The sequence below is a fragment of the Magallana gigas genome, chromosome 10, assembly GCF_963853765.1.
Source record: "Magallana gigas chromosome 10, xbMagGiga1.1, whole genome shotgun sequence".
NCBI lineage: Eukaryota > Metazoa > Mollusca > Bivalvia > Ostreida > Ostreidae > Magallana > Magallana gigas.
In genome coordinates, this window is record NC_088862.1 from 4,682,143 (window position 1) to 4,701,541 (window position 19,399).

At 33.3% G+C, this 19,399-nt stretch overlaps 1 long non-coding RNA gene across 1 annotated transcript; it reads left to right on the top strand.

The window, feature by feature from the left end:
* Positions 1-343: 343 nt before the first annotated feature.
* LOC136272468 (uncharacterized) lies at positions 344-2,345 on the top strand. Its single transcript, XR_010710476.1, has 2 exons — positions 344-488; positions 2,010-2,345. It is a non-coding gene; the product is annotated as an uncharacterized lncRNA (long non-coding RNA).
* Positions 2,346-19,399: the final 17,054 nt, after the last annotated feature.

Below are 19,399 nucleotides of genomic sequence, written 5' to 3' on the forward strand. Positions count from 1 at the left end.
AGACTTTGTGCGTACAACTGGCATGAAGTTACCGCAGAAAGTATGCTGGTTTATACAGGAGGCATTAATTCATAAGAATTTTTTTTTTTAGAATACATGCTTTTTTTTAAGAGTTTAAGTCGTTGTTAAGTCCTTATAGTGCATAATCCTTAAAAACGGGAATTGGAAAACAAAACATTCTTTTTCTTTTCTAGTAAAACACAAAATATGGAATGAAAAAATATATGCATTACCTTTTTAATATAAACATCATGCATTCAAAATCTACCTTGAATCAGAGCTGTGTGTGTACCATTACGTAAGCTCTCCCTCGCCCGCGGCCGAGAAAGTCGGTCAACGTGGTCGCGGCTGGACTACCTAGCGGTCAGTGGTTATCTAATACACGAGAGTTGCGTCTCTCATATATGAATTTATTTAGCCGCGAACTCAAGAATTGTTTTAGTTTTGATTACACAAAATCTTTTGTGGATTAAACGATTGGATGTCAAGTGAGAAATACATGTAGTTCATTTAATTAATAAAAGCAATGTCATTCTCTAAAGCAATAATGGACATAGATCAATTGTGGGTTTTTAGTTTAAAATAAAGAACTTCTATTTGATAGAGTAAGGTCATTATACTGCAAACTTTTCAAATCTTCCTTGGTTCTGAGCTGTGCGTTTCCGTGCGTTGTACCTTTACGTAATCTATCCTTCGCCCACGGCCGAGGAGATCAGCCACGGCTGCATTACCTAGCAGTAAGCGGTTATTTAATACACAAGATTCGCACACCGCGACTTACACTTGCATGCATATGAACGTGTTTGAGTTAATATAGCCGTATATACAAGAACTGTTTTAATTTTATGTTATAAAGGTTTGTCCTACTTGTATATATTTAATTAAATATTTGAGTGTAAATGAATATTAATGAACGATATTACTCCATATCGGAAAAATCGTTAGACATAAACTAATGGTTGGTTGGTTGGTTTATGTAAACTACTTTAAAAACTGTACAATTAATGTTTTAAATCAACGCCCCCACCCCACCCCCCTCAAATATTAAACCTTTAAATAATGATCATCCCTCGCACATGGCTGAGGAGATCCGGCGCGAGTGGTTAAGTGATCCGCGGTCGGTTCGTGGTCTTCTACATGTACCTTATGACGCGTTTATGTTTCATATTTTGCACGGACACAACTTTATTTTATTATGTTTTCAACTATTATATTGGTTTAAGATAAAGTTATTGTACTTTTACAGTTGATTAAGCATTGATTTATACGATAGCGTACAAGGTAGTTTAAAAATCAAATCAAATTATAATCAAAGTTCCATGTTACATGTTTGCGGTAGGTGCTAGCACGATAAAGGAATGCCCTGAATTGAGGCATTCGATGATTATTTTAGTAAATATTCACATGAGTTTAAACAACTTTAGATTAGATTCTATCGGTCACATATTAATCACTTCTGTAGTTTCATTGTGGAAGCGAACTCATTGCTGCCCCCCCCCCCCCCCCCCCCCCCCCACTCCTCCCGCCCCGCTGACAGGTGCTCGCGCTGGATTTTTTTTTAATTGGAGAAAAGATATCAAGATCTGTCGAAAAACATTTTTGGTGGTTTCTTCTTATATGTAACATTTTGTTTCACTTTCCCACCCCTTTGTTTATTCGGCCAGTCTGTGTTAATTCAATTGCCGCATGCGATCGAGAATCTTGTGCCGCTTCAGCGCACACAGCTCAGAACATTTATAGCCCCAGGTCATCAATTGTTATGTAATTGAGTAACAGTTGGAAGGGTGATTTTACTACATAAAATAATAAAATCATAATATAATCTATTTTAATTGAGTACCATGCGTATAGATTCCCATAATAATTAATTTTTTTATTTCCTTTCAATGTTTACATTTAATTTTGTTCAAATAATTAATAAATTTTCTATCATTTAAATTGTGTGCTTTATCAAATTCTGATTCCGATTACCTTGAATTCATTAATTTTCCATTGGCTTTTGACAAAAGAGAGACGCCTGACCATCCAATGAAAACAAATACACAGAGTTTGATTGACAGGTTCAGCCAGGTGCAGGTCTCGCCCGATGTCCGAGGTGATGTGTGCTGCTTGTACACAGCCGAATGGTCTCAGTAAGAGTTATCGATGTAAATAGATAATAAAAATACATGCTTATCAAAACATGATCGTGCAAGTTAAAGTTGATTTAGGTTTGTTCCAATAGAAATCATGTTTCGCTAACTGTATTTAATATTTTTTATGTATAGCGAATTTTAATATTGTTTCAGTACTGAAACATCGCATGAAAACGTTAAATATACATGTACTCTGTAACTAGTCGTCTTTTAATACATATACCTTTCTTTTGTTTGTTAAAAATTCGTTCAATTTTGTTAAAGTAATGTAAAACACGCACGCCATTTTGAAACAATTAACTTGTCAGAGAGTTCCGAATGAAATCTGATGAACGTTTCAAACGGTTCTCGCACGCTTTGCTCGAAACGATTCGCACGCTTTGCCCGAAACGGTTTACATGAAACTCTAAAAGGTTTACACGAAACGTTTCTCGCACGTTGGCCGCACGCTTTTTTGGTGTAGTAGTACGTTTTAGGGTCTGTAAATTTTGTCAGCACGCAATTCTAAACTTGCACATAGTCTTCTAAAATTTAGAAATATTTTAATATAGAAGTTATCTTTGAGAAAAGTTTACGTGTTTTTTAGGCGAGTTCAGTTTAAAAAAGAAATACAATTCCTGACATGAATCATGAGTACATACTGTTTAATGTTTATAACTATGCTTGCTACCCTTTGAAAATTTAACTCGCCATTAAACATGATCTCATTTTTAGCTCACCTGAGCTGAAAGCTCAAGTGAGCTATTCTGATCACATTTTGTCCGTCGTCCGTCTGTCCGTCTGTCCGTCTGTCCGTCTGTCTGTCTGTCCGTCTGTAAACTTTTTACATTTTGAACTTCTTCTCTAAAACCGCTTATCCAATTTCAACCAAATTTGGCACAAAGCATCCTTATGTGAGGGCGAATATAAATTGCAAAAAGTAAAAGTCCGATCTGTATTCAAAGCGGAGAAAACCTTGAAACTGTAGAAAAAGGGGGGTGCATTTTTAAAAATCTTCTTCTCAAGAACTACTGATTCCAATTCAACGTAGTTTAGCATAAATTATCCTTATGGGAAGGAAAATATAAATTGCAAAAATTAAGTGCTAATTCTGTGTCAAATTTGAGTTATTACGAAAATAATAATAAAGGAAATGGGTGTTTCAATCAGTTTAATAGCTTCGGGTTCGGCATCCGGTAATCCGGCATCCGGTAAAATGGGTAGGCAAGACTTGGTCTGGGCAAAACAAAGATTGGCAGATATTAATCTGCCAATCTCATTAAAATATCAGGATATTTGATGGACTAGTATATTTGTATTCGCTGTAAATATTGCTGCAAAATAATGCGTATTTGGAATTGACGATTGTCGATCTGCCTTGGCTTTTATTTTGCCATGGCCCGGGTTTGCAGACCCATTTTACCTAGACTCGTATTCCATACATCTAAAACGAGGTTCTTTGTTTAAAGCAGCCATGAAATTATAAGAAAAAGGGTCGATCTGACTATGATGAATTTGCTTGTCGTGCAACTGTTCGCGTATGAAGGGAAATTTTTGAAACATGCAAAATATATCGTTGCCGATTTTGTGAAGTAAATTGAGGCTAAATATTTCAATGCGTTGACAGTTTTCACACATGACGTTGGTGTTAGCTTGTTCCGATTTTCGTTTCGTTTTCATTATTTCTGCTTGTAACCTGGGAACAATCGTCTGTATTATTTCGTGATTTTTACGTATCAAATCAAACAGAGACTTTGGTAAATCAAACAGTTAACTGTTTACCTGCGCAAATTAAGCAAAATCTGATGTATCAAAAAATAATGAAATACAATTCATTCTACCGGTAATTCGATCGGCATTATCTTTTGCGTAATGGTAGATTAATGCAATAGGTTTTGTTGCGATGCTCGGCATTTTCTCGAGTTTATTCAATTTAAATAAAGTTTGACATTGCTGACGGAAATATGTAGGTATTTACATGTATCTATATGATTCATTTCGAAAAAATAAATTGTGTTCTTTATTTGTTATAGTGTATGTTTCTTGTGTTTAATTGTTTTCAATTTCTATTTACTAACCATATTTGAGTGTTAAGCTTCAAATTATAAGCAAGATACAGAGATTTGCTCACAATTCTATGTTTGTACACAGATCTTAAAAACTAAAGATTAAAAAAGTAAAAAATTTGTCAATATTTATTGAGAAAATTTTCAAAGTCTGTTCGTTCAGAAACCAACTTTAACATCTTATTGTATTGTAAACTTAACATTTTTTCGTCATTATTACTCCTACTGTACATGTGATCCTTCACTGTGTTTGTGTACATTTGTATAAACTGATTTTGAACCTCAAATACCAGTGAACTGGTATTGAGTGAATAAAAGAATATAAAATCTTAGGCCATTCTTTTTTTCCATTTTAAATGTTGAATAGGAAATACCAAGTTAAAAATCATAAGCTGAATGTAATAAACTCATGTGAACAAAATATGAATCAAACCTAGGCGAACTGTGAGCTCTGTATCTTGCTTATAATTCTACAATTGACGCTGAAATTTTGGTTGAACATTAGAAAATCTCTATGAATTAGAGTATGTTAAATACTTGTACAAACAAAATAAAAGAACGATACTAGTATTCTGTATATATCTACTCAGAGTCCCTCTCTTTATACAATAAATAATGTGAAATCTACATCAATTTTGATAGTTTTTCAGACACGAGTAAATAAAAACGACATCTTTAAAACAGTTTCCATATTTCTGACACATTTCTGTTGCGGGGATAAAGTAATTATCGCTATTCCTAAGAATATCACAGCGGAAAATTATCCTGGTTTGTACGCGAAGTAAATAACAGTCATTTAATTATAATGGAGAAGACAAATAAAATTTTTGAATGTTTTTAATTTGAGAAATTGAGCACATTGAGGTACAATTTTCTTCTTCACATCTATACATGTAGGGTTTTTAAAATAAAAAACAATAACTATTATTTTTTTTTCAAACAATAACTAGTAAGTACTGAGTAGTTGATGAAAAAAATGTACCTATATGCACTCATATATTTTGATCGCTTTACAAAGTGGGGGGGGGGGGGGCAGAACGAAAATATAGGGATTTGGAAGTTAACAACTTAACAGTATACCTCTACCAAATGTTTAGTTTTATATCTTGCGTAGAATTTTCTTATTCTGGTAAAAAATAGTATTTCATGAAGGTACAATGTCAAAGATTACATGTATACAAAAAAAAGTGTAAAATTCGAATACTTTACAATATTTATTTTTTGTTTTTTTACCGAGGGACCATATGGCACAATATCTGTTGAACGCCCATTGTTGCTCAGGTGAGCGATGTGGCCCCATGGGCCTCTTGTTTAAACAATGTTTGAAACGATTACATAAACTCTGCTCGACAAATAGTTTTCCTAAAATATTTTCTTCCTTTCTTTTTTCGAAACACGTTTTATATACAGACTTTCAATTACAACACATTTTTATAACAAAAGCAGAACTGAAAGTATAGTCATTATAATCGTAACATATATTTTCAACTCGCAGCAACAACGGAAGACCTACTCGGGGCTTTGCCACGAGCTCTGCTCTAGTTTTACAGAAATTAGCGCAATCGTCACATCGGCAACGATTCTTGTATACATGAACCTCTTCCTGTTGGTCCAGTTTCAACCATACCCCAAAAACCTTTCTAAAAGTAATGCCGGTATTTTCGATAGAAGAAGTGTCGTTCATTTTATATAAAGCCTATTGCAACAGTTTAGCTGATTATTAATTTTATTTATCGTCCATTCCATGTCAGATGTGCTATTGCCGAGCCTGAAGACACAAATGCAGAAACTACGGATTGAAAGTGTGTAGAGTTGAAAGTTTAATCAACTTATGAAAACAGTAAAGCTGTAAAATATGCAAAGAAACTGAATAAAATGTTACATGTGTATATTGCCCGAGTTTTATAGGTTACACGATCAGAATTACACATATTCATACTCAGGCTCACACATCAACACGATTGCAGATTCGGATTTACAAGTTTACATGTCTGGATTTTTGAACACGATTACCCTCCATAGAAACACTACATATTAAAACCCTTGACTCGAGAATATGCTGTAGGTCATCTTTGTTTTCAAAATGATAGTTAGTATGTCCCAAAATAATACGACCATCATCACATACTTCATTTTCCAGCGATGATAACACGGTTAGGGACACTTATAATTGCTCACACAACGTAACAAGTTGTTTGAATATTTAAATAATTAGAAACACAAAAAGATTAAGATTCATTCACAGATGCAGTTGTCTATCTAAAAATAGCCTTTTTGTTAGAAGGCTATTTCTAGATTTTAGAAATTTTATCTATAGCTATAAATAAAACCATGCAACCGAGTGCTCTTTTTAGGATCATCACATGAATGAATTTATAAAGAGATATTAAGAATCGGTGAGTTGGAAACCCCAGTTTAATAGGTCTCCCTTATAAAAAATGTAATAAACTATTCTCAGCAATTTTCCTCTCAATATAAACAAAACAAACTTCTTGCTAAAGTAATACTATGCGCATGATTTATTTCATTTTCTAGAATTATATATACAACTCTTAACTAATCCATTTGTTTCAGTTTCCAAGTCTCTAGAGGATGATTTGAGATTCCAAATTCAAGACTGGGTGAAAACAAGGTGACCCGGGGCCAACAATTTTGGGAGTCAAAGAGTTCATCAGGGATGGACCTTACCAGTAATGTGTCACTTTCAGCACACAGTTTATTTGATATGGCATTTTAATTAAGTTTGCAAGCAGTGCCTTTTTTAAGTATTGAGAGTACTTGCAATAGAATTTTTAAAATTACTATTTACATTTTATAGTGTCTTTGTCTATGACTACACTTCAAATAGATTAAGTAATGTATGGTCTGATACATTGTATTGATGAATCTTTTATATATATTTAATTGTACGAATATTGGATAACATATTAATAGAAGTAACAAGGAATTACTCTTAAAATATTATAGGATGATCAAATACGGTCGGGTTTGGTTATTAAATCTATCATAAATTCCCTTTTTTTTACCATTCTTAACAGATTTTCCCCTCTATAGGAATTTTCTATAAAATTAAAAAATGAATGAAATAGTGAGATCCGTACACCGTGTTACGTTTTCTTCATATTTCAAGGACAAAGATAGATTAAGACATTTTTTCCATTGTGTTTTGAAAATATTAAATCACCAGTATCATACCCTATCAAAGCTAATATGATGAAGCATTATTGAAAGAATTTATACCTTGAAAGATTGTATTGCCAGAAAGGGGGATAATTACCTACGGTCTTTAAACATGGAACAGAAACTATACATATTACAAAACACAACCGCATTAAAATTATCAATTTCGTAAAAATAAGCAACAAAAAACTTTCATCTTACTTTTCAAGACCGCTTTTATGTCAGTGAAAATCAGTAATTATTAAATCGGCAGATCTTTTGCTTTGCCGAGTGGTTAGGCGCTGCAAAAAGGATGTGTTCCTCAATTGGTTTTCCAATGTTTTCTCAATGATTCTTCGCTGGGTTCCTCAGATTGAGAGCCTACTTCCAGGATGGGCGGATTGAAAAAAAAAATCACTAAACCAATTTTCTTGCTTTTTATTTTTAATTTTAGATTTAAAATGTCCCTATTAAAGAAGGTGATTTTCTGTTCATGTACTCTTTTTATCATTGTAAAATGAAGGATGAACTCAATGCAATAACGGTAATGGAAAAAGAGAAAGTGGGCGCTAAAGACGTTGATTCCGCAAGAATCTGGGCCCACAGGTTACAGTCAAAATTTCAACGATTAATTTTGCACATTTATCGAATTATAACCGTTATATGGTTTTTATTGGATCTCGAATGGGTAGAAAAATGTTTTAAATGCAGAAGGTCATATCATAATATCGGTCTAACGATAGCAAAACGACGCAATCGATGCAAAATCCTACTTATTTACAGCTGTTTTAAAACTACTTTCTAACACATATTGTTAAGTCTCAAATTTTTCACTGGTTTTGTCTTCAATAAGCAAATATATATATGTAGTGTTTCGGGCTCAACTTTTGCTAATGTTTTCTTATTATTTTATTGAAAACTTTTACGTTCTTTAATGTATGGAAATATACCATCGTGTTGAACTATAGAATATATTTTAATTGGTCGTTATTGATTTCTGCCATATGTCCAATATTTTGTATTCTTATTGCTTGTTTACTTCGATACATAATATAACTAATATAACTGTAATAAAATATATATGCATTAAGATTTAACATTTCAAGTATAACTATTGATCGGTTTACCCGCCACTGCCCTTTTTAGTAAGTTTTCAGGCCTTTTTAATGGTCGGCATGAACTTAAACTCTCAGCATAAAATTTACTTGCACTTTTTAAGTAATCAATTTTTGTTCGAACCTGTAGCATTTCAAGGTTATAGACATTTAAAGCTCAAATCATTCGTGCTGATGATTCCTGCAAATTAAACTTAAAATCTTGTGCACGCTCATTCTTTTAATCATTTTTTTTGTTGTTAAACAGAACATGAATTTGTGAATGTACCATTATTACAATTTGTGTGCATTTCAATTATAATACAGTGCATTATATTTGTACATCTTGTTTGTTCCCTTTGATTAAGTTCAAATTAAGGTCAAGTCAAGAATTCCAAATGCGCTCTTGTTGATGAATCGATCATGACTCTTGTTGATAAATCTACTATGACTCTTGTTGATAAATTTATCAAGACTCTTGTTGATGAATCTATCATGACTCTTGTTGATGAATCTATCATGACTCTTGTTGATGAATCTATCATAACTCTTGTTGAAGAAATTATTATGACCCTTGTTGATGAATCTATCATGACGTCTTAGTATTTTGATTTATCTTTTTTTAGTACTTTGTTACTATGAGAAAATCATGTAATAATCATAACCTGTTTTTAGCTCACCTGAGCTGAAAGCTCAAGTGAGCTATTCTGATCACTTTTTGTCCGTCGTCCGTCTGTCCGTCCGTCCGTCTGTCCGTCTGTCCGTCTGTCTGTCCGTCTGTAAACTTTTTACATTTTGAACTTCTTCTCTAAAACCGCTTATCCAATTTCAACCAAATTTGGCACAAAGCATCCTTATGGGAGGGCGAATATAAATTGCAGAAATAAAAGTCCGATCTGTATTCAAAGCGGAGAAAACCTTGAAACTGTAGAAAAAGGGGGGTGCATTTTTAAAAATCTTCTTCTCAAGAACTACTGATTCCAATTCAACGTAGTTTAGCATAAATTATCCTTATGGGAAGGAAAATATAAATTGCAAAAATTAAGGTCTAATACTGTTTCAAATCTGAGTTATTACGAAAATAATAATAAAGGAAAGGCGTGTTTCAATCAGTTTAATAGCCTCGGGTTCGGCATCCGGTAAAATGGGTAGACAAGACTTGGCCTGGGCAAAACAAAAGATAAGCAGTTATTAATCTGCCAATCTCATTAAAATTTCAGGATATTTGATGGACCAGTATATTTGTATTTGCTGTAAATATTGCTGCAAAATAATGCGTATTTGGAATTGACGATTGCCGATCTGCCCCGGCTTTTATTTTGCCACGGCCCGGTTTTGCTTACCCATTTTACCAAGACTCGTATTCCATACTTCTAAAACGAGGTTCTTTGTTTAAAGCAGCCATGACATTATACGAAAAAGGGTCGATCTGACTATGATGAATTTGCTTGTTGTGCAACAGTTCGCGTATGAAGGGAAATTTTTGAAACATGAAAAATATATTGGTGCCGATTTTGTGAAGTAAATTGAGGCTAAATATTTCAATGCGTTGACAGTTTTCACACATGACGTTGATGTTAGCTTGTTCTGATTTTCGTTTCGTTTTCATTATTTATGCTTTGTAACCTGGAAACTGTCGTCTGTATTTCGTGATTTTTACGTATCAAATCAAACAGAGACTTCGGTAAATCAAACAGTTACGTTAACTGTTTACCTGCGCAAATTAAGCAAAATCTGATGTAGGAGTACTGAAATACAATTCATTCTATCGGTAATTCGGCATTATTTTTTGCGTAATGGTAGATTAATGCAATAGGTTTTTGTTAAGATGCTCGGCATTTTCTCTAGTTTATTCAGTTTAAATAGAGTTTGATATCGCCTACGGAAATATGTAGGTATATACATGTATATATATGATTCATTTCGAAAAAATAAATTGTGTTCTTTATTTGTTATACATGTAGTGCATGTTTCTTGTGTTTAATTGTTAACAATTTCTATTTACTAACCATTTTTGAGTGTTTGCTTCGAATTATAAGCAAGATACAGAGAATTGCTAGCAATTCTATGTTTGTACACAGATCTTAAAAGCTAAAGATTAAATCAAAGTACTGATAGTACTGAAAAGCGCTAACCCAGCTTCTGTATGTATATAACAGATATATGTATATAGCATTTCAGCTTCTGTATACGCACTATATTTCCTCATCACTGCATGACAGTCCCTGCAATGATGTATGTAAGCCCCGTACATTAATTTCACAATAACCCGTAAATTAGATTCACAATAGCCCGTGCAGTTATGTGCATAAACCTCTGAAACTGGTTCCCTAACCAGTTTAAATGATGTATACTTTTGCTTAGAGGGGGCGGTTATTCGATGCACCGGAAGTTGAAGTCTAACGACAATAAAGGGCTGAGCTATGCTTAGCGCTTTAAAAAGTAAAATAATTGTCAATATTTATTACGAAAATTTTCAAAATCTGTTCTTCCAGAAACCAACTTATTGAATTGTAAACTTAACCTTTTTAGCTCACCTGAGAATGGGGCCACAATGGGGGGTCGAAGTTTAACAAATTAATATATAGAGTAAATCTTTAGAAATCCTCTTCTCAGAAACTAATCGGCCAGGAAAGCTGAAACTTGTGTGGAAGCATCCTCAGGTAGTGTAGATTCAAAGATGTGAAAATCATGACCCCTGGGGATAGGGTGGGGCCACAATGGAGGGTCGAAGTTTAACATATGAATATAAAAAGTAAATCTTTAAAAATCTTCTTCTCAGAAACTAATTGGCCAGGAAAGCTGACACTTGTGTGGATGCATCCTTATGTAGTGAAGATTCAAATTTGTGAAAATCATGACCCCCGGGGGTAGGTTTGGGCCACAATGGGAGATCGACGTTTTACATAGGAATATACACAGTTAATCTTTAAAAATCTTCTTCTCAGAAACTAATCAGCCAGGAAAGCTGACACTTGTGTGGATGCATCCTCAGGTAGTGAAGATTCAAAGTTGTGAAAATCATGACCCCTGGGGGTAGGGTGGGGCCACAATGGGAGATTGAAGTTAAACATATGATTATATACAGTAAATCTTTAAAAATCTTCTTCTCAGAAACTAATTAGCCAGGAAAGCTAAAACTTGTGTGGAAGCATCCTCAGTTAGTGTAGATTCAAATTTGTGAAAAGCATGACCCCTGGGGGTAGGTTTGGGCCACGATGGGAGGTCGATGTTTTACATAGGAATAAACAGAGTCATCTTTAAAAATCTTCTTCTTAGAAACTAATCAGCCAGGAAAGCTGGAACTTGTGTGAAAGCATCCTCAGGTAGTGTAGATTCAAAGTTGTGAAAATAATGATCCCCAGGGGTAGGGTGGGGCCACAATGGGGGGGGGGGGGGTCAAAGTTTAACAAAGGAATTTATAGGGTAAATCTTTAAAAATCTTCTCAGAAACTAATCAGCCAGATGATTCTTTATAATTGTTAAGACTTTGGCCTCAGGACAATTCTTTGGCCTCACGAGAAGGTTGAGAGTTTACTGTACGTTTATATCCCATATATAAACTATTGTTAGGGATCTTTTTGAGAACTGCAATACTCAACACATGATATGACTATAAAATCATCCTGTTAGAAAAGGGACTAATGATTATAAACATTAGAATATCCAGGGGAAAATGGATTTTATTTATACAGGATTTACATGAATTATTGTATATTGTCCAGATAGTTTGTATTATGACTCCATTGAGCTGATTTTATCATACCTATTGTTCCTCAGGTGAGCGATGTGGCCCATGGGCCTCTTGTTGACATTCTATTCAAAATCCTATAAAATTTAACACCGATACTTAAATAATTAATTTATCATTACTTTAAATCAGAGGTCGAGAACATTCTGTATGTTCTATATGGAAGTTTTGGAATATAATTCATTCAACAAGAGCGGAAAATACTTCGAAGATTTGTAGCTGTTTATTTCTATATTTCGATGAAAAACCCACTATTCATAGGTTAAAATCAAGCCCCGGTACATCTATTAAAACCAAGCTATTGTTTTCAAACATCGTTGAAATAATGTGTTTCTCAGAATTTACAATTACGCAGGCTCCTTTCATGTACTAAATCTTGATCGTAACGTAGATTTACTTCCGTTTCACATCCGTTGAAAAGAGTCGTGTTGAGTAAGAAATTGACAACTCACTGAAGATATAAGTGGTAGAGACACGTGCTGAGCACTGTCAGAAGAGCGTACAATGCAGTCCTTGATTCTAACCTTGTTTATTTCAAAGCTCTCCCAAAATAGATCATTACCACTACATGTACAAACATGTATGTTCAGGTATTCATGTTTGAACGGAAAAAATAATAAATATTTGGACGGGGGCTATAAATAGCCACGGTCGATTGCTATCGTCCTGGCCAGAAAAGTATTTCTCACGAGGACCCTAGCGGATAAGGAATGGTAACTCTGTTAGGTATGCGGTGTTACAGGCAATGTTTTACCAGTGTCGATTTCAGTATGAGAACTAATTAAGATTTTATCAGATATTTTAAGCGGTATAGCTGCTAATTATTTTGTACATACATTTAAATAATGTATACAATTGCGTTTTATTTTCAATGAGCCGTTGCCATGTCTGCTTACGCGGTACTGATAATTTATGCACCAACTACCAGCTATGGCACACCAAATTCACAAAAATGAGCTAAACTAGGTTTATCGACTGTTAACTATAGTTAACGGATCGTAAACTATAGTTACCGACGTTAATCTATATTTCACATCTGTAAACCAAAGTTAACGCGATAATCTATGTTTCACATCTGTAAACTATAGTTAGCACTGAAAACAATCATTTGCGGTTGTTAATCATAGTTTATCTGATAAATAGGGTTTTATGATCAGTAAACTACGGTTTACAAATTTAAAGCACGCCAAATTCACATAAATTAGCAAAACATAGTTTCACAGTCGATAAACTAGGTTTATCGGCTGTTAACTATAGTTTAAAGATCCTAAACTATAGTTATCGACGTTAATCTATATTTCACGTCTGTAAACTACAGTTGACGAATGCAAATCTAGTTTTTCTGTCTGGAAATACACGTGACCAATAGATTTTGCTGATAAATATAGATTCACATTTGTAAACTATAGTTTAGAGTTGATAAATATAGTTTCACGATTGTGAAACTATATTTATCAGATAAACTATGTACAATTTGCATTCGTGAACTATAGTTTAGAGTTGTTAATCAAAGTTGTACAATGGTGAAACAATATTTATCAGATAAACTATGTTTAATAATTGCAAATGATTGTTTTCAGTGTTAACTTTAGTTTACAGATGTGAAACATAGATTATCGCGGTAACTATAGTTTACAGATGTGAAATATAGATTAACGTCGTTAACTATAGTTTCGATCCGTAAACTATAGTTAACAGTCGATATACCTAGTTTATCGACTGTGAAACTGTGTTTAGCTAATTTTTGTGAATTTGTCTGTTAAATATAGTTTCACGATTTGCGAAACTATAATTACCAACTCTTAACAATAGTTTACGATTGTAAATTATAATTTAAAAATGTGAATCTATATTTATCAGCAAAATCTATTGTTAACGTTTTTTTACAGATAGATAAACTATGATTATTATTCGTAAACTATAGTTTACATTCGTGAAATATAGTTTCACAGATGTAAACTATAGTTAACGAATCGTTAACTATAGTTTAGGATCCGTAAACTATAGTTAACAGCTGATAAACCTAGTTTATCGACTTAGTTTAAGTCGATAATAACTTACGACACTTAATAGTTTATCGATTAATTTTATCAGATCCATCTCAATATTCATCAGACAATAATTACTACTAATGTTGATGCTTTACACTGACTTTCTTTCAAAAAACGCTATTCGACCTCGGATTGTAAAATTCAAGTGCAAATCGAGTCGCCATTTTACACAGTTTTACATGTTTATAAACAAACCAGTGACACTTCGTAATATTACGGAGCTGGTGACGATGTCTCAAAGATTTTGTTGTAAGAAATTAAGGGATCAAAGACATATATATGCTGTAAAACGTCTTGTGGATTTCACGGCGTGTCAACCCGAGTATCTCTATTTTGCAGCAAGCGCTAGCTTAAATTTTTTTTTAGGAAAAACAATCGGCAAAACTAATGCGATATATTCCACATACATGTATGGTACAATATGAACGGTAATGTAAAATATATTTGTTCAATAAACAGTTTCTGACAAATTTCTTCACAATTAATTGAATAATGCAATTCGATGAGCGAAGTAAAATCTCAGTGTGACTTTTATCCGAATGCCCCCGTCCTTGCTTTTTTGTTTTTGTTTTTTGGGGGGTTCTTTTTAACTGTTACATGTACGTAAACATCGCCCCGTTTGTTCTCAAATCAACTCTAATTTTTAACTCGCGAGTACATCATTATTATGAGCTTTCTCCCAAATGTGTTTTCATGTGTTAGCATCAAGTTCTCAACATGCATTTATAAATCCGAGACTGCGCGGATTGTAAATAAATATTATTAAATTTAAAAGGTTTTAAAAAATTATTGAAGCATTAAAAACGTCCTTAAAAATCAAAAGATGATTTAACATAATCAAGGACAATGTTGGCTTTGTTTTTTTTTTTTATTTTATATGATATAAATGATATAAAAGGGAGGTAATTACTATCCTTCAAATGTTTATATTCCGCGCAGTTTCGGGGTAAATGTGACGTCACTACATGGTTTCTCGGTAGATCGAATGTTGACAGAAATCTGAATAATTCATCGATGTAGAGCTTTAGGGGTTAAATTATGCAAAGTTTAGGACAGAGTTAAGTTGTTTGACGCTAGTTCTCTTGATTGTTATTGATTTAATCGCCAGGTCAAAGCAAATATCGGTGCGACAGCAGATTTGTGAAAAATCGCGTTACATACCTTTGATTTTAGGTAGTATGTGACAACTGTCCATATTAATCTAAATAAAAATACACTAGATGATAGCCCGTGCAAGCGCGGGAATTACCACTTTACACATTATTATGATATAATGCGTAATATGTTGAATCATTTTTGGGGGTTCATTTTTGTCTATACTATGTCCGAGTTTTTCCTTGTCTTATTCTTTAAATTCGGAATAAAAAACAAACTGCATTGTTTGATATTTAGAGGAGAGGGCAGGGATGGAAAAGCTAAACTGAAATGGATAATATATATGTAGGTGGCTTTAATCGTGCAGCTGACTGAAAAAATCGAACCTTTTTTGTATTCATTTCAAACCAGTGAATGGATATTTAGTGTCTATCTCTCTCTAAAGTTGGTTCTATAGGTCCATTTTCAATATAATTTTTATTACTGTCCCAAATAAGAATGTCAGATAAAAGACTGTTTTGAAAAACAATCTGGAAGTGGGGGCATTCCCATTAGACTTCCTCGTTTTATGCATACATCATTTATACATATAGACGTAGAGTACAATTATCTGGGAGCTGTTTCACAAAAGCATCGTAAATTAGGTACTACTTAATGCATTTATCATTAATCACGTATGGAACAAAGGCACCAGTGTGCGGATCCCTTTTAAAGCAAAGAAGTTCTAGACTCGCAGGTCAGTGCACATATTGCTGGTCGTATATCAAAGTATATAAAATACTGGCAAGAATTGACATCAGATACTTATATTCTTGATATTGTTAGAGGATATAAAATTGAATTTAGTGAAATTCTATATCAGACAAGGGCTAGACACACAGTTTCTTGTAAGCGTGATTCAGAAATAATTGACGATCTCATTCCTTCCTTCGAGAAGAAGGGCATAATTCGGAAAACTAACCATTGTGATGGTGAATTTATATCTACGGTTTTCACGGTACCAAGATCCGACGGATCCTTTACTTTAGACTTATTTTAAATCTTAAAGATCTCAATGAATTTGTTGTGTACAAATATTTCAAAATGGAAAAATCTGTTTTTGAAATATAATGACTCAGAATTGTTACATGTCTAAGATCCATTTCAAAGATGCATACTACACAGTTAATGTTCACCACGAATTCAGAATTTTTTTTAAAGATTTATTTGGAAGGGCAATGTTATGGAATACACATGTCTGGCAATGGGACTAAGTTCGGCACCAAGAGTTTTTAAAAAATAGTTGAAGCCAGTATTTGCTTCGTTAAGATCAAAGGGATTTATCTATGTAGTGTACATTAACGATGTGCATTTACAGGACTTAGTTACAGTGCGTTAAATAGAGCAAGGGGTGATTTATCTTCCATTGTCTGTTTATATGATGACTCGAATTGAGGGGAACACTCGTTAGTCAAAATATTTATGAGAGGAGTGTTTAACATAAATCCCAGTTTCCCACGTTATTCCAGTACATGGGATGTTAGACGAGTGTTAGAGTTTTTAGTTAGTTTAGGCAAAAACCGACACATGTCATTATTAAATTTCTCAATGAAATTGGCCATTGGCCTAAGTTTCAGGACAAAGACTGCAGACATTGAAAGCGTTAAACATTGAGTTTATGACTGTCAATGAAAATTCTTCTGTAATAATTTTTGATGTTAAGGAATTAATGAAACAGAGCAGACCAGGTTTTCGAAGTTGCTAAAATCATTAAATGTTAGGACCCACCCCGACCCTTGTTTAAAATTTATAATAAACAACCCATATGTTTTAGCTAATAGGTGCATGATAAAATTGGAATGACAGCTCAAACGGACTCTTAATCAAGACTGACACATCAAGCTCCATCCCCTCAACTCTGGACCCTCGAAAGTTGTGGGTCCATCGTCAGCATTTTACCCCAAGCCCCAGGCTTTCATTTGTAACCTCTTCAATTTAAGCATTATGTAGATAATCCTTGGACATGTATTTTAGATTACTTAGATAGAACAAAAGTGTTTAAAAATAAAGTTTCTCAATTGTTAATTTCAACTCAAAAAGCCGTATAAAGCGGCATCTACTGATACTTTAGCTAGGTAGCTGAAGTTGTGTTTACAGAACGCCAAGATAGATACTTATACCTATAAGGCGCACAGCACTCGGGTGGCATCTTCGAGTGCGGCGCATTCATCAGGTGTTTCGATTACTACGATCATGGACAGTGTTGGTTATACATTTGTTCAGACTTTTGCGAAATATTATAACAAAAACATTGAAAGTGATGTTTGCTTTTCGAACAAATACACGTCGGCCACGAGTTTCAGGTAGGGTGCAGTAGGTGTAGTCGGGTGTAACAAAATCGAAGGTTTTATATACCAGGTATGCCTATTTATGAGCGGTGTTCAGCATTTACCAATCTATTTGATGTTCGCATTCTCCTGGCGTGAAAGAGGTAGTTAAATTTGATAATTCCATCCTGACCGAGTAACACGGCGAGGTAAAATGTACGTCCACACAGGTGAGACCTCCACAGCAAAATACTTTTAAAAAAAAACTGTTTAGAGGTCTGTGTCTTGTATAGGGGGTTGTAGGGGCAGCAGTGGTGAAAGAGAAATATGGCTGACAGTCTCAAACAAACGGTCAATCTTAAGCCAATTATTCCAAGAGGTTTCTATAAAATTGAAATCCTCATTTAAAAAAATTCAAAGCCGGTGAATGGATTTGGATTATAAACCTATACTTATAATTAACTAGTTAAGACTTATAATAACATTCTAATTACATAAGATGTCTAACTATAAATTTCAAGAAAAAAAACATCATGTTAACAAAATTTGCCTTTTCTAATTTTTGTAATTAAGATCAGGATCAGTTTGATGTTGATCGGGATCGGCTCAATTTTGAATAATTTATATTTGTTCATACATAACGTTAATCAAAATGGTTATTGTGTTCAATTTACTTATTCTGAAATATGAAATTGATATTTATGTAATGTATGTATTTGATATATATAAAATAAAAAATAATCTGCAATCAAAAATTAAAAGAATAATGATTTATTGAATAACATGTCGTATATTACTGTAATAAAACAAAGATACTGTATGTAGACACAATTTTTAAACGAGTAATTATAAACGTCAACTCTTTTAGTAAATGAATTAAAGTTGGTATATGCTGATATTTAATCAATCCATGATAATAATAACCATTAGTTAATTAATTAATAAGATCTCTAACATTGACAAAGAAATCACAATATCACGAAGTTGATTATCATAATGTTTAAAGCACATCAAACGTATTATGATACATGTATTTTATTAGATTTGATATGAAAGATTTATTTGAATATTTATCACTCTTTACAAGAATTCACATACTATCGAACGAGATTTTACTATTCACAACCACTTATTGCTCCTACAACCTTTAAACACTAGTTGATAACAATAGACAACTAGAGAGATAGCTTTTATTTTAGCAACAAAAACCATAGACATGAATGATAAGATTCATTTACAATAGCAAACAGTGATCTACAAGCCATAAGCATAATAACTATTTAAGTTATAAACAAAGGTAAACGGCAATTACAAACCAAAGAAATCTTAACTATAGACATGTGACTCATTTTAACTTAAAGTATGGTGAAACAGAAATCAACTAAACAGGCAGAAAAAATAATATGTTTTACGGTGCGACCGTTGGGGCGAGCACAGCATGTGATCAAACAATGAATTATAATAAATTAATAAAATAAAATTAACAACGTGAAATTTCAATGCCAAAAAATAAAACATACATATTTTTCAGTAAATTTTCATTATTCATAGTTTATAAGATTTGTTATAATTTATTCATTTATATGTAGAACAATAGTTTTATCTCAGATACAATGTTGTTAAATAATAAAGATTTTAATATATAAATATTCATTGCACTGCATCTCCTCTTTTAAAGTGATTGTGATTATGATTGATTGATTGATTTCCCCCTTTTTTTTGCAGTAGACATTTTTTCTTAAACTTACATATAAAACTTGACT